This window comes from Meleagris gallopavo, chromosome 5, assembly GCF_905368555.1.
Source record: "Meleagris gallopavo chromosome 5, MGAL_WU_HG_1.1, whole genome shotgun sequence".
NCBI lineage: Eukaryota > Metazoa > Chordata > Aves > Galliformes > Phasianidae > Meleagris > Meleagris gallopavo.
The window spans coordinates 36,006,283-36,021,547 of record NC_139408.1 but is presented as its reverse complement, the minus strand read 5'-3'; the positions used below and the strand labels follow the sequence as shown (position 1 = coordinate 36,021,547).

The following is a 15,265-nucleotide window of genomic DNA, read 5'->3' as shown; positions in this document are numbered from 1 at the left end:
ACCTCACTATGCCAAGTAGTGTTACCAAGCAATCAAAATCTGGAAGCATGCAAGTGTCATTGAGGACAAAACATATAGATCACATATTCTGAAAAGTATGTTACCCTTTTGTGTCAAAAATATTATCCAGCAACTTTGTTCCAACTGGATGTCTACCAAAAAACAAGACAAGTTAAAAATCAGTGGAGTTAAACCCCTTGGAGAGATGTAGTGCTGTGAGTATAATTGAAATGTTAATAATTATGCTCATGCTGATAATTACCAAGAATAGTTTGGTATAGTAGTTACAGAGCTCACCTTTCACCTCTGGGTCTTGGATTTGATTTCTACCTGGAACTGTATGAAAAGAGTTCAATTATCTCCATCTCCCTTTTAGTGGATGGATTTTCCACCCCATTCACACTTCAGAAATAAACAAGAATAAAAATGGAGAGGGACAGAAAGAACATTTTATGGCCCCTAATTAGCTAATTAGTGTGAAGTTGTTGTTGTTGTTTTTTTAAATTAAATTTGTCAGGAAATGTAATACAGTTTAGACCATTTGAAAAAGAAACAAAATGACTGAAAAAATGCAGGCTGAGAACAAAGATCTACTGAAAACCTTCTGTTACAGTTTATTTTCATGTTTTGAGTATACAATACAAAAATTACAGTTGTCTGTAAAGATAATGCATATTGTTGCTGTGCAACAGCTTCATAGCTGCATATCCAGCCTTATCAACACAACATAAACACTTTTGCTCAGTACTTATTTCTATACAAGCTTATGCTTAATAACAAAGAGAATTAAATCACAACTTATGCAAAGAATTATGCAAAGATGGTTGAACAAACACATCAAACCTATCCAATTTTCTGAAGCTGGATTCTAAGTAGTCCAGCCACAACCATCCACATATGCAGAAACAAAGCAACAACTACGAGAATATGTAGGTATCCATATGGTTCTCCAACTCCAAAGTTTCAAAGATTATATCAAGTTCTGCCCACTTTGAAGTGCATCTCTTGGAATTGAAAACATCATGATGGAAGGGCAGCCCAGCACCTGGTTCTCTAATGCAGAGCTACAAGACAGAGCACAGTCTGGAACTTAGGGAACTTGAAGGTGATGTCATCATATCAAGTGAAACCAAAGAGAGCTCTTCGTAGCTACACAAAGAGTAAGCAGTAAAGACCAACATTTAACAACAATTATTTCTTGTGAAATGTTGTAATTAGTTTCCATCAATCACTTACCATTTACTCTGATAAATGCTGGATTAGTCTGTGAATTGCACAACATGGTGGACACAAGCTGCATTCCTTAACTATGTTAAGAAGAGCAAACCAAATGGGATTTTACTTCTTTCTTACCTGGAAGCAATACCATCATTACCTGTATTCTTCTTTCTGGAATGTTCTAGGTACTTAGATGAAATAGAAAATGAAATATGATCCAGCTATTATGCAGGTTTTTTTTTTTGTTGTTTTTTTGTTTTTTTTTTTTAAAGGAAGTTCCTATCAATTAAATACCACAACACAGGAAACTAACTACAATCTACATCTGGAAAAGAACAGAAATTTTTCTGTTCCTTGGATTTCGGTAGCATTCAAAGGGAATTTGAAATTAAGTAGGCCCAGGACAACCATGCAAGAGGATTCAGAACATTTTAGAATTGAAATACATGCACCTGCATTGCATTGATTTTTGGAATATTCATTGCAATGGGCTAAAATCCATCCAGGTATAAGGAAAGGGAACGCTACCCTCTTGTACCCAAAAAGTGCTCCAGCAGGAGAGAGCACAGTACCCATTTCTTCTGTTCTGTCCTGCTTTCCCTGGCTTTTATTTGCAAATGCTTTGGTTTCAACTCAAATAGAAGATGCTGAGTCATTATGTATATTTTGACCCCTTTTCTTCCACAACACAGCTAAGTATAAGGGGAACAGGAGGGAACTAGTGCCATTTTAATCCAATCACAAGGCCCAAAATCTGTGAAATCAGACTTCATTTCCTGTATAAAGAACCTTAAGTAATTGAATTCTCATACATTGTAGGGCCAGCTTAAATCTACTTTCTGTAATAAAGTATTTCATAAGTCTTTATTTCTCTCTATGCTAAGATGGCATCACCTTAAATTAAAGAATTAGGCACAAGAGTATATTTGTGAAACAGTACTGAAGTTTGCTCTCACAGTGCTAGCAGGATAATTTGCGAGCCACACCTCCATTTGGTAAACACACAAACTGTTCTAGATTTGTCAATTTTAATTGCTACAATTACAGAGCATGAAAACACCAAGTGCTTTACTAAAGATGGGAAAAAAAAGTTGAATTCTCTTTTCCAAAGCAACAGGATGATTCATTCATCTGGTAATGCTTGAGGTGCTTTCCCTCTTCCTAGAAGAGAAAACTGTCAACAGAGGACAGCACTGGAAAGGCCTTGCCATGCATGTTCCCACTGTCTGTGAGGTGCCATTCTTAAGTGCACAACACTTCAGTACCATGCAGTGCTGTGCTTCTTTCTCTGGCTGTATATCACCTGTGGTGTTGCCACTCACTAAAATCAATAAATCAAAAAAAATCCACAGCCATCAACCACAGTCGTACAAATCCTCTCCTATCAATTAAAATGTATTTTGAAATTTTTGAAGTGGTAAAAGGCATAAATCTACAGGGAATGCAATAGTCACTGGTAGGAAAGGGGTAGGTGATAACCCCTCCAGCTCAATATAATCAAAAGCTTTGATAGTAAATGTACAGGTTCTGCATTGCGCTCACAGAGTTTCAAAACAGTGAATACAATGTTTTTCCTCCCTGGGTTTTAAAACAGGAAAAATACTGAAACCCAAGTGAAAATGGGAAAATAGAGAATCCATTAAAGACATTCTCACAGTAGGGCACAATAGGCCTTCTATTTAGCAGCTCACAGCTAAAGCATTTGCAAACTATATAGTTATCAAGAAAATGATAGATGAAGGAACTTAAAATAATAATTTCAAATACTCATTTCTTTGACCTTGCTCTATTTAATTTCACAAGAGGAGTTAACCTACAAAATGTTTTGATATCAAAGGGTTCTGTCCTTGAAACTCCTCTCACAGTTGCTTTATGGAGGTATCTCTTATGTCCATTATTTCCTTCAAAATACAAATAATTCCACTTCTTCATGTATAGCTTCTCTTATCTGTGTCTCCAATTCCTCTGATTTCTACAGAGCAGTGATTTGTTGTATTGGTCATTCCACACTCCTCCATTATTTTCCCCCTCATATTAATTGTCTTCTTTTTTAAATTACAGATTCAGTACTTGTGAGGATCTAAAGGAAATATACAATATTTCAAGTGCAGATGCTCTTATAAAATGAGTCTTGCAAATACTGTTGCTTGTAGTTTGTGTGCTGACTTACAGAGCATTCCACCTCAACCAGCCTTCGGTCTATAATTACACAACAATTTTTTTTCTACCCATTACTAATGTTGCTGACTTCTAAAAAGATAATCTTCAAACTGAATCCATCCTGTTTATTTGTCTTTGTGTGCATATGACTTTACATTTGCTGGTATTTATTATAATGTCAGGTGTCTCCCACATCTCCCAGTCTATTTTGACCATTTCCAGGCTCTGCCTGTTATTTCTGTTTTGGAAAACAAAAAACTATACAAAGGGGAAGTGGATAGGGAAATAGTTTGTCTGACCAGAGAAAAGCAGCTCTATGATCTTTCATTCATGATTACCCATCAAGGATATCACACTTCTATGGAAATGTTTTCACACATACATATATCCTAGCAGTATGATTTATGCAAGTTACCTGCTCTGTTCTCTCTCTTTTTTCCTTTTAAGCGCAGACTTTACACATTATTTTCTGCAGTGAGATTCTAGCCAATGCCCTACTTGCCACATAATCTGCTGACCTCCCCACTGCACTGGTACCATCCTGACTTGAAACAGAAGCAGCCTTCGTGTCTGTGATAACTTTCTTTTTCCTTCTTCCAGCTTTGGGCTCGATGAAATTAAACAAACTTCCTTTTCAAACAAGTGTAAATTTCTTCCTCCTTAATTAGCTTTTTCCTCGTGTGTAGATAATGGCTCACATTAAAATTGATAGCAATATTTTATGGCATTCGCGGCACTGCATGGAAAAAGGAAAGGAAATTTCCCGTAACCTTCCCTTTCACATTCTTTACAGACTCCACACCAGTCCACTGGACATTTTGGATTCTCTGGCTGATTTCTTTTGGAAAAATTGCTGATGGTAATTTTTAGACACCTGTTATTTTTCACTGTTTCTCTGCAAATAAGAATGCGTTTTTTAAACTAAAACACGTTAGCTTGGTTAAAGAGCTATTTTCCCCATTTTTCCACAAATACCATTCTGTTGAAAATAGAGACCTAGGGCACTGCTTCTCTGCTTGCCTTTGTAAATCGACTATGCTTTTTGTTGTTGGTGTTGTTGTATTCCCTCCCTCTTCCCTGTCTTCTTAATATTTCTATGGCTAGAAGACAAAACTGAGCTGGTTATTGAGACAGTATCATTTATTTGTGTTCTTTAAGCAGGCTGCAGCAGAGCCAGAAGATAATGGGCACCTCATTTATTCAGGCTTTGAATGATCATATTTAATTCCCAGCGACAGCTGTCTTCATTGCATTAGCATTGCAAATCAGTTTTGTTTTGTAATGGCCTTCTATTGAACATGATTCAATTATGTGTGGTCCGTACCAAGCCAGGATATGGTCTTAGTATCTATAGCAATATTTCTGCAAGCTGCTGCTCTTTACACTGCTCACATTTAAGCTGTCTGTTTACCACAATGCTTTCCTTGAACTACACTGAACTCTCTTCATTTTGCAGCTAAATAAAGAAGAATGAATATAATTTGTAAAAGCAGTTATCTGGTCAGACATATTACATACCCCATCTTCTTTACACATGCCTAGAATCAGGAAACACTTGTTAAAATAATTGTTACTATACTTAAAACATTTATATTACAAAAGTCATTAAAGTGGATTTAAATGATTATACAGTGTTAAATGGTATTAAGCACTAAAGCTCAATGCTGGTTCAGAAGAAGATTATAATAACATACCAAACAACTAAATTTCTTTTAATGTAGCAGTTTCCTAGGAAAAGGGCAGAAAGGCTTAACATCTACAAAACAAGTTAGAAAACACAACATTTTGAGCATATAGTTTCAAAAATTTTGATTCCTAATTAATTTACTGTGAAATATCTAAATTCTGTGCACCATAAATTCCAGTCTTTCTGCATCTGGAGCTGATATATAGGTTACATTTCAGATGAAGCTGCTGAGGGCCTGGATCACATCACTGCAACTTAATAGGTTTGTCTATTTGTTGCAATACAAACACCTTTCTAAACTCTGATTCCACACGTCTTCACATGCTCCTCCTATTGTGTCAGACAGATCCAGAAAGAAAGTTCCCACTGTACACATCCAACAAACACATGTCTCAGTTTGTGCAAGGCAAAGCACAAAATGTACCCTTTTCTCCAGGATTTCTATTCCTCATGTGACCTCTAAAAAGAATTCAACTTTTGCAGAAATCTCAGAAATCTCATTATAAACAATGCAGTTTCAGGGCTCTATTAGCACCCTTCCTCCTGTTAATAAGATAACATAACAGAAATATGTTGTTTATTCCACACTCTAGAGTGCTGGACTATCATTCTAAAGTACTTTATTGAACAAGGTAACATTTCTTAGTCATATACTACTTTGAATTGCTTAAAAACCCTCTCTGGATAACAATGATGGAGCAATCACAGTGCCCTTCTGTGGGACCTGGAGTCTCCAGCTGCCCCAGGCGAGCAGGCATCTTAGAGGTCTTGATGCAAACACATCGCTCCCTAAATGCTGTTGTGTTGGATTGATGACCATTTCCCACCTTCATTCAGTATGACTTCAGATAAAGAGGAACGCTTCTGTCACAAAATTAACACCCTGACTCCTCTGCTTATGTGCTGCCTCTTTGAGAGAAAGAACATGAAGTAGAAAAAAGTGGTGACTCGCTCTTGAAAAACAAGAAGAGAAGAAAGTCTACAGAGACTGCTGTGTATTTTAATTTTGGATCTTAATTTTCTTTTCTTTTTCCCCTACAGAACAGCCCATTAGAAATGTCTTCTAGTGACTTCTGAGTCTGAGCAAGAGGACTGCTCAGTGTGGAACAACTTCTGTGAGTACTTCTAACCCTTTCCTCAAGTCCAACTCTTACTCAAATCTTATTTTAAATTGAAATCTCTGTCTTTCCTAACTATATTCATAAGGATAATTTTAATTGTTTTTATTTTTCTTTTCAAGCCTTCTTTCACACTTCTCCACTGTTAACTATCACACATTATATTTGCTTCTTTGCAAAAATTCTGGATGTAGAGATTACTGGATTATGTTCCTTCTTAATTTATCAGATTTTACTACAACACAGAGCTTATGTGAAAATAATGATCATTTAACTCAAATAGGAGATTTACATTTTTAAAGTAAGATTCATGTGTTTTTTAGTGGCTGCTTGTTTTGCATACATCAAGTTGTACATTCTGCTACCTGAGAAAGACTCCAAAGTTTACAGAAGAAGCTTGATTTGTTCTTACCATGCCAACTGCATGAACAAAAGAGTATGTATCGTGCAAGCAAATACCTGTACACACAATGAGACCACCATGAGGTCTCTCCTCAGCCTTCTCTTCTTCAGGCTGAACAAGCCCAATGTATTAAACTGTATTTAAAGTCTATTCTGCTCAGATTCCAGAAAAGAAAGATGGCTCAATTTTTCTAAGATGTCTGCTGATTAAAAGTGGTATAGAAAGTGAATTAAATACTTGATAATGGAATAAACCAGTCTCTGGAATATATTATCCATCACTTCCATCACATTCTATAAAATGTTCACAGAGAAGCAGAGATTTTCTAAAAAAAATAATGTGTTGAAAGGGAGTTGCTCAGTTATTTTTCATAACAGTTTTTCCTCACTTTTTGTAATAATAGCATGGGGCTGCTGAATCACGGCCTGAACCTCTGATTAATCACCTGAGGTGAGCAATGAGTCAGCCACGGGAGCACAGGTGAAGGCAATTCACCTATGCTGCAGGAAGGGGTGGAGCCTGGCTCCACCTCTCCTAGACCCATTTAAGAGCTGACTGCCAGTGGGGAAGGATCTCTTCTGGAGATCCACTCTGCCAGAGTTTTTCTACGTGAACCCAAGTTATGGGTGAATATACCTATCATTTCTGTTTCTTGCTTTGTTGTAATAACATCATAGCTAAGCTCTCTGTTATACCTTAACATCTGTATATTTGTTAATTGTACACTACTATACCATAATATCGGTATATTCATTAATTGTACAACTTTCAAAGGATTAAAATAAAATTTGTTTTCTTTCCAGAAACTAATTTTTTATCAGGGATAAAACTTGTCTTATAAATGAATAATGGAGACAGGAAAAAGACCAAAAGGAAAGTCTGTACTACAAGCTCTACAGGGAAGAAGAGAGTGAAAGGGTTTGACAAACAAATTGAAGGAGTAACAAGATTTTCAATGTGCCTTTCAACTACCCTCTTCCACTGGAAAAAAATGAAGGATGCATTTTTTTCATTAAATTGGAATTTCTAGTGTGCTTTGTAAACAATTCCACTATGACATACATGAAGAAAAATCGTACACATCACATATTATAATATCTCCCTTTTTATCAAATTCTTTCACACCAGAAGCAATGCACTGTAGCTGAAATGGAAGAGCAAGTACAGTATCTACCCTATGACAAGGGCTGGTTGGACTCTCTGTGGAGTCTCATGTTTTGGCAGCCAGCCACATGGCCCATACAGTCTGATGCTGCAAGATTGCTCTCAGGTTCACGTTTTAAGATGCTGATCTTCATACAGAATATTTTTTATCTAAGGAAACAAGGTTTGTGTGACCAAAATATTTCCCTCTCATCTAATTTCCTTCTCCTGCAGTCATAATTAACCCAAATCTGTAAGTTATTAGAAGTCCTAAAACTCCACAAAGCAATAAACATCATCCATTATATATGCATTGCTATTATGTAAGATTGAACATATTTATAGTCATGAAAAAAAAAAAAAGGAAATTTATTTCTATGTTGCTTTATGTAATGGATACTAATGAAAACTTCCCCCATTCATCATATAATTTGGTGCAATTAATGTAATTTTTTCTGATAATTGTAAAAGCCTCAGGACCAGAGTTCACGAAATATGAGTCACTTCCACATCCTATTTTAATATTTATCATCCTGCACTATCCATAGATATCATTAACATACAAATAACTTAATTGGGAAACAATAAAGGTTTCATCAAATAAAATAAACCTGTCAGAGAAGTAAGGAAGTGGGAAATAAATCCCTTAAAACCTTCAGCTGGAGGCATTCATCCACCACAGTCCACCACTTCTAAGTACTCTAGCAAGTATTCCGAAACCATGCTTATCAACTGACTTGCTGCAGTGCTTTTAAGCTGTTTATATTGCTGTCTCTGCCTCAGATGACATTTTAAGTCCAAATGCAAGTAATGCAAATAAGTCAGTGGGGGAAATAAGGCTAAGAGTATTGCTCAGCTTGATCTCACTTGACTGCTATTGCTGTCCCAGTCCTAGTTAAGAAAAATATTAAGGAGGATTTGGAGGATAAATGAAATAGTTTGAGGCTGTTTATAGAAATATTCTCTTTCCCCAGCTTAGGGGGAGGTATGAGAATAACATGGAGAAAATAGAAAAGTGTCTGCCTAGAACTTCAACAAGTAGATGAAGAAGGCGGGCTCGTGGGCTGACTGGAACTTGGGACTAACCCTTAGTCTGGAGGATAAGGAGAAAGGTTTTCAAAAGCTTCGAGAATGAGTCAGTTAGTGAGGTGAAGTGGATTTTTGCAAAGCAAAGGAATTAAATATGAGAGAAACATAAGAAGAAAGAGTCTTGCAGCCATACAAAGAATTGTCTGAAGACCAAATTAAAACAAAAGACAAAAAAGCATGTGACTAATAATGCCAACTTCTTCAAGCTGGAAGGAAACACATGAAAGACTTTAAATACTGCAGTGAGGATAATCAAAATAGACCAAATGGGAGAAACAACTTACAGGGCAAAGCCAAACTGTATGCCAGACAAGCATAGCAGTACACAGAGTCATAAAAAAAAAAAATAATTAGGGTGGCCTTAGAGTCAAAAATGAGCAACTTTCTCTGCCTGAGTTTACAGCCATACAAGAGAGTTGGTCCAAGATTTTAGTTTGAGCAAAGTAACTGAAGACTTGAGTAGAGAGACAGGTTTGTGATGAATTGACCTTGAAAATGTCATCAAATTTATCTTTCCATGGACAAGTATTCAGAGATACTGTTCAAGAGGACAGATACAGAGCATGCAGAATCACTGTAAAAATTGCAGGAATGGTCACTTGGACCATTTCTCCAAGGGAATCCTCACAGAAATAGATTTTTAAAATTAAATTTCTAATAGAAAAGTGTCAATAAAAAGAGAGAGTTCACATGAGTTCTAAAAATAAACAGTCAGTTCATTATTGCTGGTGGAACAGGAAAGCTGTTGTTTGTTTTTTTTTTAATTATTTCTCAAGTTCCTCTTTTTTAAATTAATTAAATAATGGGGAAATATGGAAAATGTTGACTAGTAAACCTGAATAAAATTCCAAAAATCTATAAATAAATGCATTATATTAAATTATCATACATATAATTTATCTCTCCAAAATTGATATTAGCTATAAATGTAAATTTAATTTGACCTTGATTGATCTTCAGCTGTAATATTAACTCCCTGGATAACATCTAGGGAAAAAAAACATGTAAAAGATAATAAAATTCAGTCTTGGAAGATGGAAAGGACAACAGATCTTTCTGGTTTCCAATTTTGCCCTATACTATTATTTACGGAATGCTATTTTATTGCCCCTTACATTCCTTTCTTCCATATAGATTCTCTGTACTTGATATATGGTAATTCACAATCACCATTTTCGAAAGGCCTTTAAGAGCACTATAAATAGAACAAAGAGGAGCTGTTCTGAGAGCCAATTTGCCATTTTCTCTGTGGACAAAGTCAGATGAACTAGCTTCCATTGCTATAAAAGATGTCCAGCGTTTTCAAACATTTTCTCAGTCTGTTTCAAAGTAACAATTGTCAACTAGAGCAAGAAGGCTGAAGAGGAGAAGATGTGAAATTGCTTATGAAGAGGAAAATCAATCAAGTAACCAAATGATCAAATTCCAGTAAAATTAAATAAATGAAGTATGGAATTATAAATACATCTTAAAAACTCTATCCGTATTCCTATTCTTTTTCTTTGCCTCACTTAAAAACAGCCACTTCTGAGCTCATAGAAGAAGTGAATTAAAAATCAGCGATGTCTTCATCACAAATATTTGTCCATATCAGAATGGAGTATCCTGGAACAATTACTATGTATCTAGGCAGCACCACAAATGAATGTGAATTAACATCACTACAGATTATTCCAATAGTTCCTATTCATCACAAATAACAGTGGCTTCGGGAAAATGTAACACTACCACATGCAACCAGACAGCAAATATATCTGAAAACACGTTTTCAAATCAAGAAAGTTGTCACAAATACTGGTATATGAGGAAACCCACAAGACAATGTTCAAAAGTTGTTTTTTTATGTGGATTTCTTAGTAATTTCTGAGAACTGCAGCAGAAAAGGTCTTATTTGTGAGATAGAAAAGGTTATAAACAGACAATCCATTCAAACAGTGACCTTGCCAGCCAGTGCTGGAGGATAAAAAAAAAATAAAACAGCACCACACCTTGTCACATTCTCCAGCACTCTTATTGCTCTACTTTCCCAAGTGAAAGTCATGCAAATAATAGGGGACAATCCAAGTTAAATTGCAGTCCGCACACACAAAAGTTTAGGAAAATACAACTAATACTTGTGTGAAGAATATTTTGCAACTTATGTCCATAGTTGTTATTCCAGGAAATGAAAGGATATATGCCTGCTCTGCTGCATTCTTCGTGCATTACTTATCACCAATACAACTGCATGCAAGTAGTACAATAGCTCTGAATCTTGCATTTCTACTAAATTACTGAACTAGGTTTTACAAATAAATATGAAGCACAAATGTGTTGTTTAGTACATTAACTTTGGTTGTGTACTTTTTTGAAAAAAAAAGTCATCAACTCTTCTTATTTGACAGCATTAATTCTGGTAGCAGAACCTATATTGTTAAGAAAAAGTGAGCAAGTATTTTCACAGATTACAATCTGCATACACTCAGAATCACAGTTAACAACACTATCAGCATGATATATCTGGGGGATGAAAGGAACCATTATTCACACCTTACTCATATCAGACTCATCCTACCTGGTACAGCCCAAAAAGCATCCTCATTTCTGGATTTCAAAACAAATTTCAGAGATAATGGTAAAAACATGGATTTCTTTTTAAAAAGTTTTGTGTATATATATAAACATATATACACAATTCCTAAGTAGCGTTATCTACATTACATACAAAATTATTTACAGATACGGCTAGGCTTTACTATCTGCATCTTAAGACTATGAAGAAACAGAGCTGTAGAAGTTTTATTAAAAATTATGGAGTAACAACAGAAGTTCAGATTTGTTCTTTTCACCCAATATTTTATGTCCAGTAGCCAATAGAAACAAATCTACACTTGCACTGAATCGTCTAAGCCATTATCTATGAAGTTTCCTTTTTGAGTATTCCTACTTGAGCACAAATGCAAATCCCATTTCTATTCTGGTTTCACTGAACAATTTCTATTTCACTGGTTTCACAAATTTCAGGAGTTCAAGAAGTGGGTTCAGAACATTTCTGCAAGTAACCACTTGGTTCAACCAGCAGCAAACATATATCAAAGGGGATATATGGAAAGGCTTATTGGTGTCTGAGTCTCATGGGCCAGGATGTCATTATGGTCCTCAAGACTGTGCTGTCTTAACCCACAGGTCTATAATCTGGAAGGACTGTTTGGCCATTTGCCACTATGCAACACAGCCAGTGCTGGATGCAGTTCTACACAGCCTTCCTGGCAGCCCTGCATCCAATCAGTAGTAGCACCAGTAGTCCCAGCTCCGTTAGGAGTCCACGTGAGTAGCAGGGTGCCCATCAGACAAGATTTTATGTTTTTCAGCTTCATATACATATACATATATATGTATATTCCAGGCAATACAGTAGTACCTGTCTATAAATTTTAAATAGCAGAACACTTGATTCTTGACAGCGGATCTCATTATTTCAGTGGCTGATTACAATGTTAGTTGCCAGTCTTACCATTTTCTGTCACTACTCCCATCTCAAGATCACTAGGGGTATGATTCTGCCTCAGATATTTAGGGTGGTGGTTTTTTTGTTTTGTTTTGTTTTGGCACAGTATTCTAACGCATTCTGCTTTTGACTCAGAAGAATCTAATTTTCTCTGCCCAGAAAGAGAAGAGGAGAAGACCTCTAACACATAGCTGATTGTATAGTCATGTTTCTGTTCATATTGGGCCTTGACAGAGAAAGGGCTATTGTTGCATTAGCTCTGTAGACCCACAAAGACACCCACGTTCTCCAACCACACTGTTTTCTGTTCCCACAGAAACCACATGCTTAGTGGGGCAGCCGTTGAAATGAATGGAAACCTCAGCATTCATATAGTAATACAGTAATGGATTACTGTTCTTCCAGTACTATTTCATGAATACAAAGACACTGAAAATATAGAACCATCCCTTCTCTGTTTTTGCTTTACTAAAGCAAGACTGTACAGAGAATGAATTAGCACCTTTCACTTGATCATAGAGATATATCTATCTGTAATTCACACTGTACTTACTGCTCTGAATCTCAGACTAAGTGTTCTATTTATTACTCATTCTTATCAACATTTAAAACATCTGTATGTTATTAGATGTCTGATAAATGTACAGAAAGAAATATTGGATTTTGTTAGATTATTATTGAGAGTTTGGTGATTATTAAGTTACACCAAATTTAATCAAGCCATCTCAACAAAAATCTGGCTAGCTTTTATGCTAAGCATAGGCCAGCAGAAAGGATAGCAGAATCAGAGCTTGCATACTTAGTATTGAATAAATCATGTTTTCTATGCTGTTTTCCATAAAAACAGACATGCTAGATCAAACTAACAGATTTTTCTCAGCCAGTGGCCAGAAGGTGATACTTAGGAAAAGGAGCATGTAAAAGAGGAAAAGTAGAGTGCTAGTTGCACTCTAAAAAAAAATCATCAATCTTGTATTTAATAGCTCTTAATTATTTATTCTTTTATAAAAATGTTTTATTGCTTTTAAGCATTTTGTAATTTTGGCATCCTATGAAAATAAATTTTAAAATACAATATTCTTAAGCAGGAAAGATCTTTCTTATGTTTGTTTTAAAGCTGCTGCCAAAAAGTTTCCCTGGGTGCCCTGCAGTGAGTAATCATTCCCTATTCAGATTCTTCATGTCATTCATGATTTTCTATTCCTCTCTCACACCCACCTTTTGTTGTCTCTTTCCAAGCTGAAGAGTATGAGTACAATTCTCATAAAGAACCATTCCCTTTCTAGGTCTGTATATCCTCTGTCAGCTCCCCAAATCAATCACTGTGTTGCTATCTCATCAACGTATGCAGTGACATAATCAAGATTTCAGTTTCTTTTTTCATCTTTTTCAGATACTTCTGAGTATTGTTTGTCTTCTGATGGCTGCTGAGAGCTGGGCTGACGTTTTTAAGGAATTAATCAGAATAGCTCCAAGATCATTTTTGCTAATTTTGAGTCCACCACTGTGAGCTACATAATTACAATTGTTTTTCCCTCAGGCGCATTACTTTGCATTAATTTGATATTTTCTTACCCAATCATTCAATGCAGTAAAATGCTTCTATAATCCTGAAGAGAAAGTTTGAGCTATCCTGAGAAATTTTATATCAGCCAAAAATTATCTCCTTACCACCTCCTTTTCTAGATCAGTCAAAGATATGTTGAATAGCAGACAGCTCTATTCATTTCCCTTCTAAACCTTTTGTTTGAGATGATCATCTATCATTTCTCCCCTTTTCTTTAATCCATTACTAAATCAGGACAAAACTTATTTCTTATCCCATAATAGCCAATTTTTGTTAACCTTTGGTAAGATGCCAATTAAATATCCAAGTACATAACATCAAGTTTTGCTGAATTTTCTCCATTACAATACATTAAAACACTGTCACGTATTAGTTCTGGCCTCTATTACAGTTTCAGCTAATCTCCTCATTGCAGAATTCAGATACACTAATGAATTTTGGTCTCTAATGAATTTCACACTCTACAGGCTCTGAAAAAAACAACAAACAGGCATCACAAGTGGCCCTTTCCACTCCTCAGGTATCATTGCTGATAAAAGCTGTCACTATCTCCCACAGTTAGCAGTTTAGAAGTTTACTTGTGATTTTTTTCAGGTTCTTAGATTAACACAATCTATTTCTATTGGTTTATTACTATACATATATCAAGACTTTCAGAACAGGAAAATTCTACTTTGTTCTCCACACAGAAAGGTTCCATAAATATAATAGCACACACACACACAAAACAAACAAACAAACAAATCACAAAAACCAACAACAAACGAACAAACACTTCCCTTTGTTCCATCAAGTTACTAAGAACATTCATAAACCATAATGCATAAACAATAGAAATAATTCATGTAAATTTGAGGATTTTGTATGGATTTACTACAATCTTACTTTTCTAGTATGCTTCTTTTACGTTTTGTCTGATCTACAGTCAGGATTTCTCCTTTTCTAATTTAAATGATGTCACTATTTGTGCTAGTGTTTTTATCATGGATGTCGAGGCTCAACAACATTTTGGCTTGTTTCATTACAGTTTGAAATTGAAGCTTCCAGGGTTTTCTATATTCTATTTTGGACAAAATTTTTGCCACAATTGAAGTTGTCCCCGATACCTTTAGCAGTCTCCTGCATGAGTTTTACCCTTGTGCTTGCCTCTTTTAATTTTTTTTAGAAAGTCTCTTTGTGTGTATGCACTTTCCTATTTGAAATTATATTATGATGGGAAGATGCACAGAGAATGTGTGATATTGAATTTGAGGATGCTGGGGCCAGCCCTGCAGGGCAGATGATTGATCTGATTTCAGGAAAGAATTTCAATAAATAAAAAAATATTATTTTCAATATCAATTTGTAATCATTAATTGTTGGATTAAAACAACTGCCTTAGGAATATGCTCGC

The 15,265-nt window shown here is 35.6% G+C and overlaps 1 protein-coding gene across 7 annotated transcripts in view; it reads right to left on the bottom strand.

The window, feature by feature from the left end:
• BRMS1L (BRMS1 like transcriptional repressor) overlaps positions 1 to 15,265 on the bottom strand; it is an 84,122-nt gene that overhangs the window by 22,029 nt on the left and 46,828 nt on the right. For all 7 annotated transcript variants that reach the window (XR_014883629.1, XR_014883632.1, XR_014883631.1 and 4 more), the window contains exon 15: positions 105 to 152. The gene's annotated coding sequence lies outside the window, so the exon portion shown is untranslated. The remainder of the gene's footprint in view (positions 1 to 104; positions 153 to 15,265) is intronic.